The sequence below is a fragment of the Cololabis saira genome, chromosome 5, assembly GCF_033807715.1.
Source record: "Cololabis saira isolate AMF1-May2022 chromosome 5, fColSai1.1, whole genome shotgun sequence".
NCBI classification, from domain to species: Eukaryota; Metazoa; Chordata; class Actinopteri; order Beloniformes; family Belonidae; genus Cololabis; species Cololabis saira.
In genome coordinates this window covers 13,164,431-13,185,398 of record NC_084591.1, presented here as the reverse complement: position 1 = coordinate 13,185,398, position 20,968 = coordinate 13,164,431, and the positions used below count along the sequence as shown (strand labels likewise).

Below are 20,968 nucleotides of genomic sequence, written 5' to 3'. Positions count from 1 at the left end.
GACCTCAAATAAGTGGAAGAAGATGGATGGATGGATGGATGGATGGATGGATGGATGGATGGATGGATGGATGGATGGATGGATGGATGGATGGATGGATGGATGGATGGATGGATGGATGGATGGATGGATAACATGCTTTTTGCTCATATTAATAATTAGGGCCCGAGCACTGACAGTGCGACGGCCCTATTGTATCTGGCGAAATTTTTGTTATTTTTATTTTTATTTTTATTCCGACGAAAGGAGGGCCTTTTTGCCCCCCTAAACATGCCCCAAAAGTCCCCAAATTTTGCACACAAGCCAGGCCTGGCGTGTCATGTTAGGCGTGGCCTAATGGCTCAACAGCGCCCCCTAGAAAACTTTGTGCCTCAAGCCCCACAATACGGTTTGATGTACATGCACGAAAATCGGTACACACCTGTATCATGTCGCAACTTAAAGAAAAGTCTCCTGGCGCCATGGCTGAAACCGAACAGGAAGTTGGCCATTTTGAATTAATCGTGTAATTTTGGCAAAATGTATGCCATTTTCACATGTCTTACTTTAACGAACTCCTCCTAGCAGGATTGTCCATTTGACATAAAACTCGCTCAGGAGACACAAAAGATGTTAACGATGACAAATGATTTAAATCGTGAGTTTTTGTGAAATGGCGTGGCAGTGGCGCTGCGTCAAACTTCAACGTTAAACAGGAAGTGATACTATTAGCTGATTGGTCGATATTTGATAGTTCCTATTTTCTGCCATAATTTTTGAATAATTTGACATGGAGAGTCGTGGGTGGTCTCATCGGACTCGGTTTTGAGTCCTTGACTTTTATTGGTGAAAATTGCACGCGCGAGGGCCCGTTCATCGCTGCTTGCAGCTTTAATTCCACTTGTTTTCATTAGCATATTACCATAACATTAGAAATAACAAAATGCCTTTATTTTGTTCATATTCACGTCCTTGTCAACTGTCATGCCACTCCTTTGTAATTCTGCCACTCAGTGAACAGACACTGGATTACTCAAGCTGAAAAAACTTCAACAAACCCATTCCCCAAACAAAAAAAATGAATATTTATTGACAGTAATTTAAAAAAAGAAGAAGAATTCTGCTGGCAGTCAAATAATTTTTGATAAGCAAGTATTGTGCAGCGGGTTATTGTGGAAAAAAGTTGCTTAGTAAAAGCATAGACACAAAAGCTGGATCTGAAAATGCTAAATCCCAATAAATCCCTCTGAAAGACTGCAGGCAAGTTATTTCTACTCTCTGTTTTCTCTTTGCTCTTGATATATTCTCCTGTCTTGTTTACTTGATGGTCCAGCTCTTTAACGGTTGTATCACAGCAGTTACTGCATTTGGAGTCTCTTCTGGACTAACCCATTACTCTCAGGGGGAGGAACATGCTACAATTGACCATGGTATTGATGTGGATGAGAAATAGTTTCCCAAAATAGAACAGTCAATCATTATTCCAGGCACATTGTTTTGATTCCCTTCACTGCTTTTGTTCTTGGTCAGTATATGTTTGGTGTAGCCTATGTGGTTTTGTACTTTCTATTCAATGCATGATTTTTAATTGCAAGACTTTTTTTGCATTGTGGTACCGGTATTCTTTTCTTTAGCTTTAAACGTACAGATCTGTGATCTAACCTCACAAAAACAACAAAAAATAACTGTTTTCTTTTCTCTCTTTTTTTTCATAGTGTCATCATGAGCGGTCCGGGTCCGGGTACCGTGAGGAAATGATCACAGTTAGACTGCAGCTGAATCGCCGGACTTTTATTCAGTAGCATTTTGCAGTGCAAAACACCACAGAGCCTCTTCATAAAGGCTGCTCCTCCGGGCCCCCACCTGTGCTCCTGTGCAGTCACTATATACAGGGAAGGGAGTGATTGTTAGGTTGGCCCTAATTGGCACTGCTCCCGGAGCCACCTACTCACCTCTGCTCTGCAGCTGAGCCCAACCACAACCCACCGCCGCAGTCATCATTCATTTGACTGAATAGGAAGCCATAGAGAAAATCAAAATAATGTGGGCAACACTAAGTCTTCCCATGATTCAGCAGGTCGTTGCTGTCATCTTGGGCAGATAATTAGCAGCATCTGGTTGCAACTTACCCTCCTAAACCCTATGGAAGCAGGAGGTGGTACTTATTGCCCCAACAATTATCATTATTATCTGTAAAATAAGAAAATCTACAGTGCAAAAAGGGTTAAATATTTGTTCTGACCTTTATCTAAGTCCATGAGGTGGATTTGCAAAACCAAAGTGACGATTCTGAAACTACAATAAAAGGTATCATTGCAGGTGGGTTGTCGTTTCCATTGAACAGTGTTTTTTTTTTTTTTTTTGCATAACTCTCCTAGTTCTCTCTTCATATCTCCATAACCCTTCATATCTTGTCCTACAAGACTTCTCTTCAAAACAAAGAATATCTTGACTTTGAAGAGGATTGAACAAAAGCTTTTTTAGTGTTAGACAAGTTATTGCAAGTTCACATTTGCTGCTGCACCCCAAGTAAATCTGAAGTGAGCATTAGATCTAAAGTTATCAAGGTATAATACTCCTTTTGCTATCACTAGCAGTAAACATTTAACTTTGCATTAAGTGCTTGGTAGCTCCCAATTCTGAGGTTAACTCAGACTAATGGCCCTGACGTTAGATTATTGTGGAGCAAGCTAGCTAATTTATCAGTGGTAACGACTGTGGTTCTATTTAAAGACTGCAATGTAATAACTAAATTAAATAACTTGGATAATGTTATCATAGATGAAAGCATTTTTGCTTTAATTTACTGTAGAACAAATGTAGACATTGTTGCTCTTCAGGGCTTCAAATTGGCAGCTTAATCCAAAGCAGGCACTTAGTTTGGTCTTGTTTGGATTTATACCTGGAACAAGTATTTTCACACTTGCTCTGTCAGTCTATTAGTCAGCTCTGGTGTGGCTGTGGTGGAGTGGCAGCTCCCTGGCCCTGATTCAACCCATTTACAGTCAAACTCCACATATCTGAGCTAAAAAGGCTTTTGTAGACAACTGGGTAGTGTGTTGTAGATGATTACAAAGACAATGATGGCTAAAGAAGGCAAGGCTAGCTAGCTGTCAAACAGTCACGCTTCGTTTACATATTGTGTAGTTGTTGGTACAAATTTTATAAATTATAAATTATGCTCAACTTTAGAGAATAGACACAGACAAAATAGCCAACTATGGGTCAAAATGTGTAGTTGTTTTATCACTAAGATTTTCATCTCTTTGCTTCAGGCAGCTTTCCATGGAAACATGACACTAATGCTGGCCAATGACAGCCGTGAGCATGTTCACATTGCTGCTGCATTTGGACTGGAGTAAAAACCTTTAAACATGAACCAAAATATGACAGGTCCATTCAATTGCATTTTATAGTGTCTATAAAAAAGGTTGTCTCTAGGCGCTTTCCAGAGTCCCAGAACATGACCCCCGAGCAATTATTACATATTATTATTACATAAACAAAGCAGTTAAAATCTCTCCTAGTGGGAGAAAAACCTTAAACCAAATTTCCTTTGGGATTAATAAAGTAAGTAAGTATCTATCTATCTATCTATCTATCTATCTATCTATCTATCTATCTATCTATCTATCTATCTATCTATCTATCTATCTATCTATCTATCTATCTATCTATCTATCTATCTATCTATCTATCTATCTATCTATCTATCTATCTATCTATCTATCTATCTATCTATCGGCAAGGAAAAACTCCCGTTTAGGAGGGAAGAAACCTTGAGCAAGACCTGGCTCACAAGGGAGACCCTTGTTTGGTTGCTGGGATCTGGGGAGTGGCTTGTTAGCTTGTTGGCTCACCTATATATATATATATATATATATATATATATATATATATATATATATATATATATATATATATATATATATATATATATATATAGGAGTATACTGTATATACAGTATGGGGGCCTGAGCAGTCAGTCGCTCTCTCCTCTCTGGGTTACTTGGTTTGTTTGGATTTTGTGTTGATTTGGGTTTGTTTTCTTACATCCTATAGGTTCATACATTCACACTTTACACACATTACTGATGAACTGAATCCATACTTACTTTAGATTTATTTAATAAATGTATTTGAACTTTAAAGAGTCTTGTGTGGTCTCCACATTTTGTCCTTCCTTGAGCCAGGTCGTGACAAAACGGGGGCTCGTCCGATCACATTTTGGTAGTAGCCTATTCGTTTTTGGCTACTTTTGGCTACACACATGACTGTAGTGTTTTGTTAGTTTGGGGAGCATTAATTATTTATCTAATCCATTTTGGGCTAATTTTTTGAGGTAAACGGATAGTGTTAAAACGTTTGGTGCGGCATTAGTTTGACTGGTGTTCTCCTTCATCAGGTCGTGACACCCTCCTGCCGAAGGGCAGCTGGGCAGAGCAGAAAAAAGGTAGACAGAGAGAATGATTACAGCAACAGAGAGAGGAGAGACAGACACACTATTAAAAGTACAAATGACAAAATGTATTAGTATTAACTATCCCTTAATAGCAGAAGGCCCATCCTCTAAATCTACATTTGGATACTCTAGGAACTACGAGTAAACCTGCACTCTGAGAACAGAGAGCTTTATTGGGAACATGAGGTACTCTCAGGTCTTGCAAATATCACGGAGCTAGGCCGTTTTGGATTTTATACTTAAGTAATAAAATGTTGAATTGGATTCTGAGTTTTACGAGGTGCCAATGGAGGGAGGCTAACACAAGAGAGACGTGGTCTCTCTTGTTGATTCCTGTCAGCGCTTGTGCTGCTGCATTTTGGATCAGCGGGAGCCTATTCAGAGAATTACTTACTGGACATCCAGCTAATAATACTTTATAGTAATCTAGTGTAGAAGATATAAATGTGTGAATTACATTTTCAACATCACTCTGGGAGAGGATGTTCCTCATCTTTCCGATATTAATGAGATGGAAAAACGCTGTCTAATAAACCTGATTATTATGCTGTTTAAACGACAAGTCCTGATCAAAAATAACACCTAAGTTTCGCACCGTAGTAATGGAGGCCATCACAACATCATCTAATTCCTACCTGAGGTGTTTTGGACCAAAAATATTAACCTCAGTTTTATTGGAATTTAGAAGCAAAAAAAATGAGTGGACATCCAGTCCTTGATGTCCTTAGGACATGCCTGAAGCTGGCCAATTTCTGTTTCATCTGGCTTCATAGACACATCCAGCTGCATATCATCAGCATAGCAATGAAATTAATGTTGTGATTCTGGATAATACTTCCCAAGGGCTGCATGTATAAATTGATTGATAAATTGGTGAAGATTGGCCCTAGCACTGAAATCTGCGGGACACCGTAGCAGACCCCTGTCTGTACTGAAGAAAACCTCATGAACATGAACAAACTGGAAATCTGTCAGATAGATATGATTTAAACCAACCTAGAGCTGTCCCTTCAATCCCAACAACATGCTCAGCGAGTGCAGTAAAATGCTGATCTACAGTGTGAAAACCAGCACTGAGGTCCAGCAGAACCAGTATTGAGACTCTCCCCAGTATTGAGACTCTAAGACTATAAGAAAGTTGTTCGTGACTCGAACCAGTGCTGTTTCTGTGCTATGATGCATTCTGTACCCTGACTGAAAAACTTCAAATAGATCATTTCTATACAAATGGTCACATAACTGGCTTGCAACTACCTTTTACAAATGGAAGGTTGGAAATTGGTTACCTTAAATGTCTGGGTGAAGAGAGTTTTTTTTTTTTAATTACTGAAACTTTAAAAACCTGTGGCACTTATCCTAAGTTTGTTGGTATGTTGAGTTCAAGTTCAAATTCAAGTCTATTTATAAATTACTTTAAAAACAACAACAGCTGACCAAAGTTCTGGACAAGCGAAAGGAAAATAAAAACAAAACAGGAAAACGTAAAACATAAAATACATAAATGCGAGGGAGTAAAAATGAGTTTTAAGATGAGATTTAAAAACAGCCATAGAAGGAGTCAGGCGTATGTGCAGTGGCAGCTCGGTCCAGAGTTTGGGTCTGTGGACATTTCAAAGACCTGAGATATAAGAAGGTGCAAGACCATGTAAAGATTTAAAAACAAATAAAATTAAAGCTGCAAGCAGCGATGAACGGGCCCTCGCGCGTGCAATTTTCACCAATAAAAGTCAAGGACTCAAAACTAAGTCTGATGACACCCCCCACGACTCTGTATATCATACCATTCAAAAGTTATGGCAGAAAATAGGATCTATCAAATATCGACCAATCAGAAGAAGGGGCGGGGCTTATTCATGCCAATTATGTTCAAAGACTAAAAAACCGAGTCCGATGACACCACCCACGACTCTGTATGTCAACGCTTTTGACTGAGAAAAGTAATGCCCATCGTCGCTGGATCGAGATGCACATTTTGATGTATAACACACCTGGGTGCACGTTACTGTTCGGGCCGCATTAACGGCCGAACAAATGGCATAAATTGCGCCAAAATTACACAATTCATTCAAAATGGCCGACTTCCTGAGACTTTTCTTTAAGTTGCGACATGATACAGGTTTGTACCGATTTTCGTGCATGTACGTCAAACCGTATTGTGGGGCTTGAGGCACGAAGTTTTCTAGGGGGCGCTGTTGAGCCATTAGGCTACACCCATTAATGCACACCATCAAATTTTTCGCCTGGACTGGCTTGCGTGCAAAGTTTGGTGACTTTTGGGGGACATTTAGGGGGGCAAAAAGGCCTTCATTTCGTCGGAAAAAGGGAAAAAAAAAACGAGAAAAAAAACGAGAAAACAAGAAAAATTCCTACAGATACAATAGGGCCAGGTCAGTGCTCGGGACCTAATAATTTCAAAATTGATCCTATAACGGACGGGGAGCCAATGAACAGACAAGTTGAGATACAACATAATCTCAACATATTTAAAAACTGCATAAGAAAGATCTCAATGAAACTCATTTTCATTTTTTTATTTAATTTCTTTTGGTATTCAAACTCCATAAAAACATCAAGTTTGGGACCTTAAAGGGGACCTATTATGAAAAACACGTTTTCTCTTGCTTTAACATATATAAAGTGGTCTCCCCTCAGCCTGACAACTCAGAGAAGGAGGAAAGCAACCAAATTCTGCAGTGTCTGTACAGCCGCCCGGATGAGCCGTCCAGTGTGACGTGGCTTCTATGAGCCGTTCAGATTCTGCTCCCTTTTGTTACGTAATGACAGAGCGATTTACATAGGTTGGCCTCCGATGCGTGAAACCACGCCCACAACTAACTTCGCCGGCCGGAGCTTCCGCCATTTTTTCATAACGGTGTATCGCGCATGGATTTATAATATTAACTGGATACAGTGCCCAAAATGGCCGCCCATTAATTTCAATGCATTCTGCTCAGCCAGCGCATGTGCCGAAAAAATCTCGGACTTCCTGGTTTACTTCCGTGTACACGGGCCCATAGAGCATGCGCAGTTGAGTCACCTCCCATGATGCTCTGGGGCCTCCCATCATGCCCCGGGGCAACATCAATGGCACCGACACGGCCGTGACGTCACGCCCAGAAAGAGACTTTTCTTTGACTTTTCTGGCCGTTATAAAACATTTTTGACGGATATAAAGTCCATGACTTAAAAATATAGAATACAAAGATTAGTAATTGCCGGTGATTACAGCTGGAGTGTCCTGTGAACAGTTTTAGAGGCTTCTCTTTTACTATTGCGGTCTATGGGAAAAAAGCTTTCTGGGCCCCATGGGATTTTTGGTTGCAGTACCGCGGCTGGCCACTGGGAAAAATCGGCACACCTTCTGAGCGCGAGACTGGGGGGCTGGTATCGCGTCATTCAGGCAGCCAATTAGCACAGTGCCTCATTATCATAGCCTCCCCGCCCACTCAGAATCCTGCATAGATAATGAGGTTAGAGAATGGGAAGATAAAGACATGGCTCAGAGGCTGAATTTCTAATGTATTTAGCAAAAAAAAATCAAAAGCTTGTTTTTAAGACATTCAAGGCCTGTTTAAAATATATATTACATGCCATAATAGGTCCCCTTTAAGACATTTTATGGGGAGCTGATACTCCATTTCTATTGGCTCCTGTCCTGTGCGTATTGGGGGCGGGTCTTTACAGGCAGGTCATTTCTACCGGCGGTGCTAGTCTCGGTTTTACGGTAGCAGCATTTGTGGGTGCGTCCCGCCGCCAGTGGCCGTCATTACGGTCGTGTATTGTTTGTTGGGGTCCGTGAAAGAGCGGAGCGCAGCAGCGAGTCTCCCCAGTAAGCGGTCTGCACACTCCCAGTAACAACGTCCACGGTTCCCCTTGGAAACAAACTCTGGAGACCACTCCGCTTCCCGCAGTGAGTTTCATTCAAATCTCTGCACGTTTTTCCCTTTTTTAAAAAAAAAAAAGAAAAAAAAAAGAGTTTTTACCACCGTCTTTCTAACAAACTAGTTTTACTTTAAGATGCTTTACGCATTTTCTTTTTGTTCTCCGTCCACGTTTTTTTTTTTTTTTTAGTTAATAATTTACGGCTAGTGAGTTTATAACAGTTTTTGCGGCCGGGGATCAATAAGGAGGTTAATATTGTGTTGCGTACGGGTAAAGCCTGAATTATGGTCCCGCGTTAAATCGACGCAGAGCCTACGGCGTAGGTTACGCGGCGACGCGCACCCTACGCCGTAGGCTCTGCGTTGGTGTAACGCGGAACCATAAATCAGCCTTTACTTGGAGCAGCACGCTTGGTTCATTGTGACATCACAGCTGGACGAGTGAAGTTGAGCTCTGTCAAAACTCTACCTTTGAATCATCCCTCAAAACATCCACCGAAGCTAAACTACTCATTTCCACAGTAGAAAAGTTATATTTATTATACTTTTTAATGTTTTCCTTTTCTATTAACGGTTGAGCCGCAACACCCCCCCTCTGAAACCACAAAGCTTCCTGTTATTACAGTTTTTCTCAATCACTTTGGTACATTTTTCCAATCATTCTTGTAATTTGCAGAAGATCAAGTGCATTTCTCAAAACAGTTTGAACAAATAGCAAAACACTGTGGATCACCTGCAAAAGCCAGTCTCTTGCTCAAAATCCTTAGTCCATCCCTCAAAAGCAAGTTTTTGTGCCAATATACTTGTCAGTGCCATCAGAATGTTTAATCATTGTGTCATTGTGTACAGATAAGACAGTCAAATTCATTAGTCATGTTGGCAATTGAAGGCACTTTGAAGGGACATGATGTAAAATGTGGTTTAGGTGTGATGACAAGTGTTGTACATTTGACCTCATATAATGTATACGTGTAAGATTGATTGGAAAAGACAAGATTCACATTTACAGAACGACTTCTTCATTGGTAAACATTGACATTGCAGTCCGTAAAGAAAAAAAAAAAGACAGCACTGCACATAACAAAGGTGAAATACAATACGTAAGTGTAAACATAGGTCAAAAATATAAACATAGGTCATACAGTAGGTAAACAAAAAAATATGAACTCCCCAAATTCTAATCTCAATCCTGATCTTCAGCTTCTTCCCGTTCCTGTCTGTTAGGCCACAAATTCTCATCCACGTCACACCTGATGTCCTCCCGTGCAAGGCAGTGTGGATAGTATCTTCTTGCATGCCTAATCCATGCTCTGCAGGAATCTGCAGTAATGTCTTGGCATGCTGCATCCATTGCAGCCAGAAGGGTCACTTGTGTGTGTGGCTCTCGGTCATACACCTTCCACCTCCAGGCTGAGAAAAATTCCTCAATGGGGTTGAGGAATGGGGAGTATGGTGGTTAGAACTCCATCACCATTCTGTTATGGTTTGCGTACCACTGCCTTACTAGGTTTGACTTGTGGAAGCTTACATTGTCCCATATTATGGCATATTTGGGCTGGGCCATATTCTCGGCTGGGCCACCTAGTATATGATCCCTGTACAAAGTGTCTAGGAATGCTATTAGACATTCAGAGTTGTATGGACCCATCAGTGGAATGTGTGTCAGCACACCGTTATCTGATATTGCGGCACACATAGTTATGTTGCCACCCCTTTGGCCTGGCACATCAATGGTGGCTCGATGTCCAATAAGGTTTCGACCCCGTCTTCTGCGCTTTGTCAGATTGAAGCCAGCCTCGTCCATGTAAATGAAGTGACAGGGTGGATCACTAGCTTCCAGTTCCATCATGCGCTAAATACAGAAGACAAAATGTTATTTTTGGAATTACTGCATTACATGCATTTGCAAAAGAAGTTAGATCAAACGTATATGACATATTGCATCTTCTTTTCTACAGCCATAGCATATGTGCAAATGCCACACTTACAGTAGTGTAGTGTACATCTTTACATTACATTGCATTTGGCAGACACCTTTTACTGTAAACCCAAAGCGACTTACAAACGAGGACATATCTATATATGGTTTTGGAATAAAAGTTGTACCTGGACAAAGTGGTAGCGCAGCTCCTTCACCCTCTCACCATTTCTTTCAAATGGGACAGTGTATAGCTGTCTCATGCGCATGTGTTGTTTTTTTAGCACTCTGTCAATGGTAGAGATACTGACTGTTTGGATGTTTGCAAATGTGTCATTGTCCTGCAAAATAGTAGTCTGTATCTATCTCAGTGTAATGGCGTTGTTTTCAACAACAATGTTGCAGATAGCCATCTCCTGGTGTGGTGTGAAAATCCGCCCTCTACCACCCCTGTGTACTTGTCTTGCAGTCCTATGTGGAAAATAGAAATGTAAACCAAAACAAATTTGAGGAAGACACAATGGCATTGTATAGAGCATCAGTGGAATAGGCTACTGTAATTTTGTATGGGGCATTACTGTATTGACATGTAAATACAGTAAACTCCATGTAATTCAGCACATACTGTTAGATTACACACCTGTTCTCTCTGCGGAAAGTTTGAATAATTGAGGACACAGTTGTTCTGCCAACATTTGGCTGCACCCTTTCTTCCCGCTTCAGCCATAGTCAGCCCATGATTCAAAACATGGTCTACAAGTGTTGCTCTGATTTCATCAGGAACACGCATGTGTCCGCCTCTTCTGCCTCTTCCTCTTCCTACTCCTCCACCACGCAGCCTCACCCCTCTTCCTCTCCTTCTTCTTGGCTGTTGTCCTTCCATTGTCAGACATTGTAACTTTCTATTGTGCTCTGGTTACCTATATACTCCCCAGTAGATTGTTCATGAGATGCTCCCTTGAGCTCATTCAGAAAACTGTCGATCATTGGTTGATCAACTCTTTTCATTAGAGGAAGTCTAGATTCACCTGGGAGGAATTTACCAATTTAGATCATATTTACAGACAAATGTCTTATGGAAATGTATATATGCTTGACATGTTATGATGGCTTGGTAAATCATTTTGCATGTGAAGACTTATATGATGAACTATAGCCTAAATGTTTTGGGGAAAGAGACTATTTGATAGATTCCTATAACAAAGAATTTTGATTAGCATGACAAAATCAATTGATAATGTACGAAAAAACTGAGAATTGTACACAATCATTTGCATGGATGGACAAAAGCATTTGCAATTTGTTCAATGCAATGAGAAACTGCCTTTTTCATCTGCACAAATGGCATGATGATGTGAAAACTGAACAAGAACTTTTGAGAATTTCAATTCTGATGTGAGAAATGTACCAAACCAATTGAGAAAAACTGTAATGAAACATTGTAGGGAGTAACAATAATCAATTTGCTTATCCATTTGAATTCCTTTCAAAAAAATAATAATCCCTTGTTATTTACTAAATAGATTGTAGTATTTCTTCAATGTTGAATTTTATTCCTTAATTGTAGCTTTTATCATCTTAAAATGGTTGCATTTGTTGGATAGATTTGCTGGATGTTGCCCAGGTATAAAAGAAGGGGGGGTTATTACTGAAACAGCTGTGTTTATCAGTAAGAAGAGGGGAGACAGTCACATTTCTGTCTAATGATGTATTCAAATAACATCATTTTCTGTCATGCTACACAAATCAGTTTTACACCAGTGACGTCGTTTTAGCTGCTGTTCAATCTTGTGAGAGTTAAATCACTTGGAAATAGTGTCTGTTTACAGTTGTCTGGAGTGTTTGGTGTGTCGAGACTTGTCCTGAGTGAAGTTCAGCAATCCTGCCGCACACCCAGTCACGTTGGGCATGTGGAGCAGATTGCAGGGGAAGTTTGAAATCCATTTCTCATGGGGATTGCTCATCAGATGGCTGAACTTTCTGCTTTAACTTGTTTTCTGTGAAATTGTGGCGCGCCCTTGTCAGAAGAACAGACAATGAGCAGTTGTTTCACCCCCCCACAAAGTGACTCCACACTGTTTAGGCCCACTAGTAACAACTGACAAGCCAGTGTTTGATATGGCAAACACAGTTGAACTAATAACAAAAACAGAACTTACTGGTTTCAGTCAGACATAAACTAATAAACTGATGAAAGCAGAGCAGAATTGGATGAGTCATATTTCAAAAGATAATATACTTGAGAGAAATGAGGTCCTGTGTTAGATGATCAAACCTATCAAGGATGTACCCCGCCTTTTCCCTGGTGACAACTGGGTAAGGCTCTAGCTGAGCCCTTTGACCCTCCGGGGATTGAAGTTGAAATAGAAAATGAATCAGAACTTGACATGAAACTTTCTCAACCATTTGTCCTCTGGGCAAGTGGCTGAAGTGTTTAACTTGCCAAGCAAGTTCGACTAAATGGAAAATGTTTGCCAATAATCTGAATTGCCAGAGCATATGAGAACAAGCTAAGCTCCCCCTTTCTTTTCTCAATGCCTGCGGTGAAAAAATGTTCTGCTTTATGTAAAAAAACAAAAAAAAGTTGGTATGGATTATACTGCAGTGGGTGTCCGTTGACAATGCTTCAGTTGTGTGGCTGGAGCCTTTTACAAGCTCTGGCTCGTAAAAGGTTCAGGTGAATGTTTAAAAGACCGTCCGTCCTTTTAACCAGCCCATTATACATTGTTTACATAGTAGCAGACACTTCTGAATGGAGACTGTAAAATGGTGTGATGGAGTGATCGTGCGCAATGATGACGACCCTTGGACACGTTTTCTTTCCCATAAATCTTATTGCTGCATCTTTCTGTTGTTAGAGCTGTAACCAATTATTAATTTGACAAAATACTAATATGTCGCTTTTTTACTGTTTATTTGATTTACTGTAAAGCTGCCGTGAAAGAACGGGACTTTCACAGTCTGTGTTACACTTGTTTTGCTCGCATGTTTTCTGTGAATTGTTTCCTCTTTTTTTTCCCTATCATTCATTCTGATGATCTGCATCCTTTCCCTCTTTTGCCAATCATTCCCATGTTGTGCTTCTTTCCTAGGCCACATGTGGTTATTGTGGCAGGGAAGGGAAGCTGTACTGCCCCCAGCACTTCATGTACTGCTTTCCACTTAAAGTTAACCATTTACCACTGAGCTGGAAAGACTTGAGATTATCGGTAGCATTTACTTGATTTTTATCGATTGATGGATCATTTTCATAACCAACATAATTGATTATGCCCTGTCACCTTAGTTACCCCCTCACAGACCTTTTAATGCAGAATTCCTCATGGCTTGCTGTGCCACGTGGAAGTGGTGCACACTGTCTTGGAAATGTACACAATATTTGTCCAACAAATATGAATATATAATGGCTGCATTCGAGAATTGAGTGTTTCAGAGTGTATTTGCACATGTACAATGCTGGACTGTGAGGTTTGAAATATCTCTCTCTGACAGTTGAGAAGGATCATGTAAATCAAAGGTGTTCAAAGTCGGCTCTCGAGGGCTGCTGTCCTGCACGTTTTAGATATCTCCTTGCATCAATACACCTGTTACTAATTAATGGTCGAGCATGTCAACAAGGTCTGCACAAGTCTGTTAATGACAGTCATTTGTATTGCGGTGCGCTGACATAGGGGAACCTCTAAAAACCTGCAGGACACTGACCCTCGAGGACCAACTTAGGACACCCCTGATGTAAATGGTTGTTTTTCTCTGCGCACGTTTTTCTCTGTGCACGTCAAAGCCATGAGGCAGGGTGTAAGACTCAATACAGTGCTGGAGAGTTCTTAGCACACACACAAAAACAAACACACACACACGGCTCTTTCTGACATACAATTTTAAGCCTGATTAGCCAGTTGTAGAGCTCAGAGGCATCGGTGGAGAATTGGCAGGTAGTCGACAGTCAGGCGTTGGCACGAGATTGTTTGTTTGTTTGTGTGAACAACTGAAATACGTCAGCTGGCTTATCACAGACCCATTGCCCATCATCCACCCATATTAAACAGGCCAAATATCACACTCTCCACACACACCAAAATATAAGCTGTGAGCTACTGTTTCATTTTATAAGAATCTTTTTTAAAACTTACCTTAAATTGTCTCTGTAGCACAGACAATCTTTGGTACCATGCCCTTTGTCTTTTCTATTTATAATTTTTTGGTATGAACAATTCATAGCATACAATGTTTGCATTCTCTGTCTGAGCAATTTTAAATAATCAACTTTTTCAGCAAGTTGGAGACTCGTTGTCAGATCAAGTAACATGTGACCCTCCATTAGATATGGGTCATGTAATGTGAACAGGGAAATGGCTTTAAGAGTCCCAAGTACAGAAAAAGGAGTCAGGTAATCCGGACAAACCTGCGATCAGCAGAGTCTGAACTTTGCATGGTCCGAAACTAGCCCCACCAGCTAGTTGCTGGCTCACTAAAACACAAGTAACCCCCCCCTCATTTTGCCTTGTTAATTATCCCAGTGTGCTGACAACACAGCAAAAATGGACGAGTGGAAAAGGTTTTAGAAGGTCAAGACCATATGTTGCCTTCCAGACTCGGCTGTTGTTTGTGCAGTGATGTCTGCGCATTCATTAAATACATCTGGAGGCAGAAGAGCTATTTCACTGATGTGGAGGTGGTAAAACACCTTGTGTCTCTGAGAGATGGTGTCCACCTGCCAGTATCAGCGGTTTCCGGTAGTAAAATGCCAGTTATGTTCCTTTTCTTGGACAAAAACTAAACTTTATATTTTGGTGCAGGATGCAGTTTCTGGTCCAGCTGGTCAGAGAGATTCACTGAGGAGACTGGCGAGTCTGTTTATATTCATTCTCACAGTGAAACATTGGGATTGTTTTGTGTGTTGCACAGTTTCAGGTTTCCTCTTTGCCATTTGTACAAAGTCTTCAGAAGTGCTCTCACATCTTTTCTAGGGCTGTTCGATTAATCGATTTTAAATCGTAATCGCGATTATGTAATTAGAACGATGTTAAAACGTGAAACTCGTAAAATCGATTTTTCACTTTTTTTTTTTTTTTTTTTACCTTGTCTGCACACTTATTAATGATTGATACCATATTAATGATTGATGGAAATACCTCTCAATACCTGTGACAAGTGCCCCATCGGAGAGGCTCTTTAGTGCATTATTATTTAGCATGCAAAGACCCAGTTTAGTTTAATTAGAAAATGTCTTGTTTTATTTAATTGGAAATATAACTTACTGTATGTTTGCAAGTGCTGATTTGCTGGTTTTTCTTCAGAGATAAAACTTTATATTTTATTATATTTTTTTAAAAATTTTTTTCAACTTATTTTACAGAGTTTTGCACATTATTCATTCATTTTTGGTTTAATAAGAGCAAAGTTTGCACTTAAAGCCCAATGGGACAAATGTTCAATTAAAAAAAACATATTTGAAATAATTTCTTTGCCTTTTGTCAATTCACAAAATAATCGTAATTGAAAATCGGATTTTGAGAGAAAAAAATCGAGATTTTATTTTTGGGCAAAATCGAACAGCCCTAATCTCTTCTAATATTTTGTCGACTAGTTGACTTCTTAACAAAGTTTTTCGTCACTGGAAGGATTCAGATGTGCAATCTAAGCGTCTAAATGTTAAGACTTGGGCAGCTTTATCTGACCAGAGGTTCATCCCGTCTTCTCCGAGGCATCCTTCCACAAGCTCCGTCCCCTCAGTCTCTTTCATTTGCTCACTGTTTTTTAAACACTAGACCTCACCAGCTGTGAAGTCTTATGTTTAGGAACATTTTGTTCCCACTGAACTCATAACTGTTAATAGTGTATTTTATTATGGGTCACCTAACATTCTGGGTTCATCTAAAAGTTGCCTCTCTAAAGTAGTTTCTGGAATTCAGGTTCAGATATTTACCAACTCCCTGGTTCCCCTAAAAAAGAAAATAACGCACTACTTAAGAGTGTTACACAGTAATAGATGTGTTTTTGCCCCAAGGAGGAGGCTTATTATCAAATGTGGCACATGAGAATCAGAAACCTTTATTCCCAGGTACAGTAAAGAACACTTTACAGTTCTAGGAATTTGTCCTAGTGTCAAATACAAACAAAAATAGTGCAAAAATCACAAGAAAGTCGTCTTAAATATACAAATATAGAATATAAACACAACAGAAGAAAAAAGATAAGATGAAAAGAGTCAATAAAAAGTATTAAATAAAAAACAGTGGGAGAGAGTTGACTTAATTTTGGGGGAATCACCTGGGGGGTGTTGGGACAGTGTTCAGTAGGCTGACGGCAATGGGGAAGAAATAGTTTCTTTGTGGCATGAGGTCCTGGTTCTTATGGAGCGGAGCCTCTTGTCAGAGGAGAGGGTCTGAGAAAGTTTGCGTGCAGGATGAGAAGGGCTGACCGCAATCCTGGCAGCATATCTGAGTCCTGGAGATGTACCGCCCCTGGAGATTTGGGAGGGAGCAGCCGATCACCTTCTCAGCAGAATGAATGATGTGCTGCAGCTTGGCCGTGTCCCTGACCCGGGCTGCAGCAAACCCGACTGCGATGGGGGATGTGAGGATTGACTCGGTGATGGCAGTGTGCAGGTTTACCGTCATCTTTACTGGCAGATTAAACTTCTTTAGCTGCCGCAGGAAGTACATCCTCTGCTGGTGAGTGAGCTGATGTGCTGCTCCCACTTGAGTTCCTGGGTGATGGTGTTGGCCAGGAAGCGGAAAGACTGAACGGAGGTAACCGGAGATTCACAGAGGACGACTAGGGGGAGGGGAGCCGGGTCCTTTCTGAAACCCACAATCCCCTCCACTGTGTTGAGAGCATTGGGCTCCAGATTCTCCGTGCTGCACCATGACACCAGACAGTCTATCTGACTCCATCAGAGATGAGGCCAACGAGGGTGGTGTCATCTGTACACTTCAGGAGTAAAACAGATAAATAACGATAACCAATAAATGTGTTTCAGACAGCAATATGTCTTTTCACTTTGGCTCATGAAGGAAGGAGCTGTGCATTTTACATCAAGCAAACAAAACAACTAAGGATATAGCTGAAAACTGGGGTTAAAAACTGTCAAACATTTTTAAAACCTTGAAACATAGTGGAGAATAATCGTATTAGAGGGAAAAACAGGCAGCGGCACTTGTCTATGTCCTATGTTGTCATTTATCGTCTCTATTTTTGTTCTCTTGGACGGGCTGTACTGGAACAAGTTTTGCTCTGTCGGGCCGCTGACTCAATGACGATAAAATTAATCTGAATCTGAAATATGTGAGCAGGAAAAAAAAAAAATTATAATGATTGGTGGTCACTCGAAACTTTGAATCCTTTGAAACTTTTAAATCAGCAGCACATTTCATACCAATGCTGAATAGTGAAAGAGAAGATCTCCACGTGCACAATGTGAGGATAATTCAAGGTATTCTCAATAGCTGTTTCGCCGTAAGAAAACCATTTGTCAGTGAGGCTGATTGTAAAGGGAAAAAAATGCTTTGCTTGTCCAGGGAGCGTTGAGATTTCATTATGGAGTAATGGAAAAAAGGCATGTGGTCTGATGATGAAGCGATACCCCCATCGTGCCTAGTGTCTACCGGACAAGCCTGACGCAACACTTTTAATGACCTGGGGCTGCTTCACTGGGCCATGTCTAGGTTCAGCAACAATTTGTGCCCCCCCTGACCAAAAAAAAAAGAAATTAGGTCAGCTTACTTTTCTAGATGAAAAGGCCATCATGATGCATCAGACTCAAATTGAGAGAGTGGTTCAGAGAGAACGGGGCATCATTTTCACACATGTGTTGGCCACCACAGAGGACACACTTTGACTCAGAGGAAAAAGAAGATGCCTACAGGCAATTTACTGCTGATTAAAGCACAGCCTTCAACATATGAAGCACATTTAGCGACTTATTCTGTCATTTAAGGCAACAAATCTGTTGTGTGTGTGTGTTTTCTTTAAATCAGTCTTATGTTTGACAGTTTGACAGTAGGCTGCTTTCACAGATGGATCTTACCTAAGCAATCAATGCACTGACTAATAGTCTGCAGCAGGAGCGTCACTAGGTTTTAAGGACAGGGGAGGCTTAGCCCCCAAGAGATGCACAGGATACGAGTGAACGTAGCGCACAAGCACAAGCTTTTCCATGCAACAACACTGTCCTTATGTGTTTATGCCATCTCATGCTTGCCAAAGATGACTAAAGCTTTCTTCCAGTTCTTGCAATCACTACTGACCAATAGGCCTGTGTTGAAAAAAAATCGATTTTCCAATTCTAAATCGATTCTCATATTAATTTCTAAAAATCGATTCGTGTGTCCGAAGATTTTTTTTTCCAATCATTAAAACTTTTGATATTTTTTTTTTTGTTTTTGCCCTAAAAAAGAATTTCTTGTTGGACACAAGAATAACTAGTGCCATGTTTTTGCCTTTAAATATGTTTAACGGTATGAAAACATTAAAGTTTTTAGTTATAATTGCATAAATTGTCTATTTCATTACTTTATATACTGTTTTGGGGTTATATTTACATAAAATTCTCCAAAATTTAAAACCGAAAAAGAACGAAAATGGAAAAAATAAAAAATAAAACCGATTTCATAGGCCCACTGTTTGCTGCCCTGGATCTGTTTGGTAATTCTGCCCCACGATGTTTCTGAAAGCAGTTCTATCAGCATTCTGGAAGGTGATTGGTCCTTACAGCATCATCAGCTGCCAGTACTTGCTGTTGAATCTCAATATAATACTAGTATTAATATGTTTCATAACTACACAGTCATATAATTCATGCAACAGCTCAAAAAACAGTTTTAATAACACCAACCCAAATCAATATTGGAATCGGATCCAATCAAATCTTGATAATCGATTCTGAATCTTAAGAATCGGAATCGAATCGATTCTTGACATTTGAATCGATCCCCAGCCCTACTGACCAAACTATCATGTTTTTGCCAAACACTCTACATGGGAAGCAGAAAGCTGTTTCCTGGTTGACTGAATATTCTAACCAGTTGTGCTTTTCAAACCAGCTGTGGTGAAATGCTCGCTTCTGTGTACCAAAAGTATCATGTGGGTAGCTCTTCAGCTTTACCTGTCTGGGCCCTGTGTCTTTGTCACCTAAATCAAACCCTGTAGTGGAATGAGTTGCTGCAGCTGCTTCATCATTTTCCCTCTCTTGGCCTGTTTGCTCTCACCTCTCTGTAATAACTTGATCTTCCTCTGCCTCTCGATCCATTTGCTGCAGCTCCTCTGTCTCTCCTTGCTCTCTCTGACGTGAACTTGCCTGTTGACCTTTTTCTCCCTCAGCCTCTCCTTCTGCCTGACCCTTCATGATACATTAAAACATATTGCATTGATAACTGATCCAACATAGAGGCATGTCATGACTTTTGCTCACAGTACAGTCATTTTTTGCTCCCAAATATTTTGAAGTTACACAGGTTACATTTTGGGTGCATATGTCACTAAAATGGTTGCAATTTAAAGCCCTGAAAAATATTACTAAATTACTTGAATTAAAGTAATATTAAAATAGAACCCTCAAAAATATTTGGGTCAGGCTAATTTGACTCATATACAGGACTGTCTCAGAAAATTGGAATATTGTGATTTTCTGTAATGCTATTACAAAAACAAAAATGTCATACATTCTGGATTCATTACAAATTAACTGAAATATTGCAAGCCTTTTATTATTTTAATACTGCTGATCATGGCTTACAGCTTAAGAAAACTCAAATATCCTATCTCAAAAAATTAGAATATTCTGGGAATCTTAATCTTAAACTGTAAGCCATAATCAGCAATATTAAAATAATAAAAGGCTTGCAATATTTCAGTTGATTTGTAATGAATCCAGAATGTATGACTTTTTTTTTTTTTTAATTGCATTACAGAAAATAAAGAACTAAAGAAGTCTTATATGGTGTACCATCACTGACATGTTTCATATTTCATATCCATATTAAGTTCCATAAAATTCTAATCAGACTGTCTTCATCACAAATGACTCCATCCTGTGAAATCCTTTCTTCACCTCTCCAGTAGCGGTTTCTCCCCTCTCACTCCTACAGTTTAATAGGGATGGAAAGATTAGTGTATTATTATTATTTCCACTGATGATAACCATACCTTGAATGAGATCAGTTCGATTTTTCAGAGCTAAAACAAGTGACAGAGATCAACATTATGCTAACAGTTTAACAGTTGATAGTTTAGTGTGCTAGCCAGGTTTTTATTTATCAAAATGGGGAGCACCTGGTTCATTAATTACATGGGACTCTCTGCTGTTAGCTGGATGCTGGAGATAACTAATTGTTACTACCAGCAGTGATGAAGACTTACTTTCTTGAAAAACCTGCGTATATCCATGTTGTCTGGCTGTGTGCAGCTCGTAGCTAGTGTGTCCGTATGTGTAGATGCAGCGGAGTGTAAAGTGGCAGTGAAAACGTGGACTGGATTTTCAGTAATGTGGGCGTTCTCTATGAACAACTGGAACGGATTGGGTAACGAAGCACTGACGCTACCTTAACACTGTAAATCAATGGGACCAACAGATTTATGATCATATTTAAGTGAATAGTGACAGGTTTATATTATTATTTATTTAAACTCATATCCGTGCGTCTTTATATTGAATTGGTCTGCATTTATAAAAAAAAAAAAAAAAAAATAGAATAAGTAAAAGCCCCCTAAAATAGGCCTAACGACGCC

The 20,968-nt window shown here is 40.0% G+C and overlaps 1 protein-coding gene across 1 annotated transcript in view; it reads left to right on the top strand.

The window, feature by feature from the left end:
• Positions 1 to 8,227: 8,227 nt before the first annotated feature.
• LOC133443761 (tumor protein p53-inducible protein 11-like) overlaps positions 8,228 to 20,968 on the top strand; it is a 62,322-nt gene continuing 49,581 nt past the window's right edge. The window contains exon 1 of the mRNA XM_061720957.1: positions 8,228 to 8,351. The gene's annotated coding sequence lies outside the window, so the exon portion shown is untranslated. The remainder of the gene's footprint in view (positions 8,352 to 20,968) is intronic.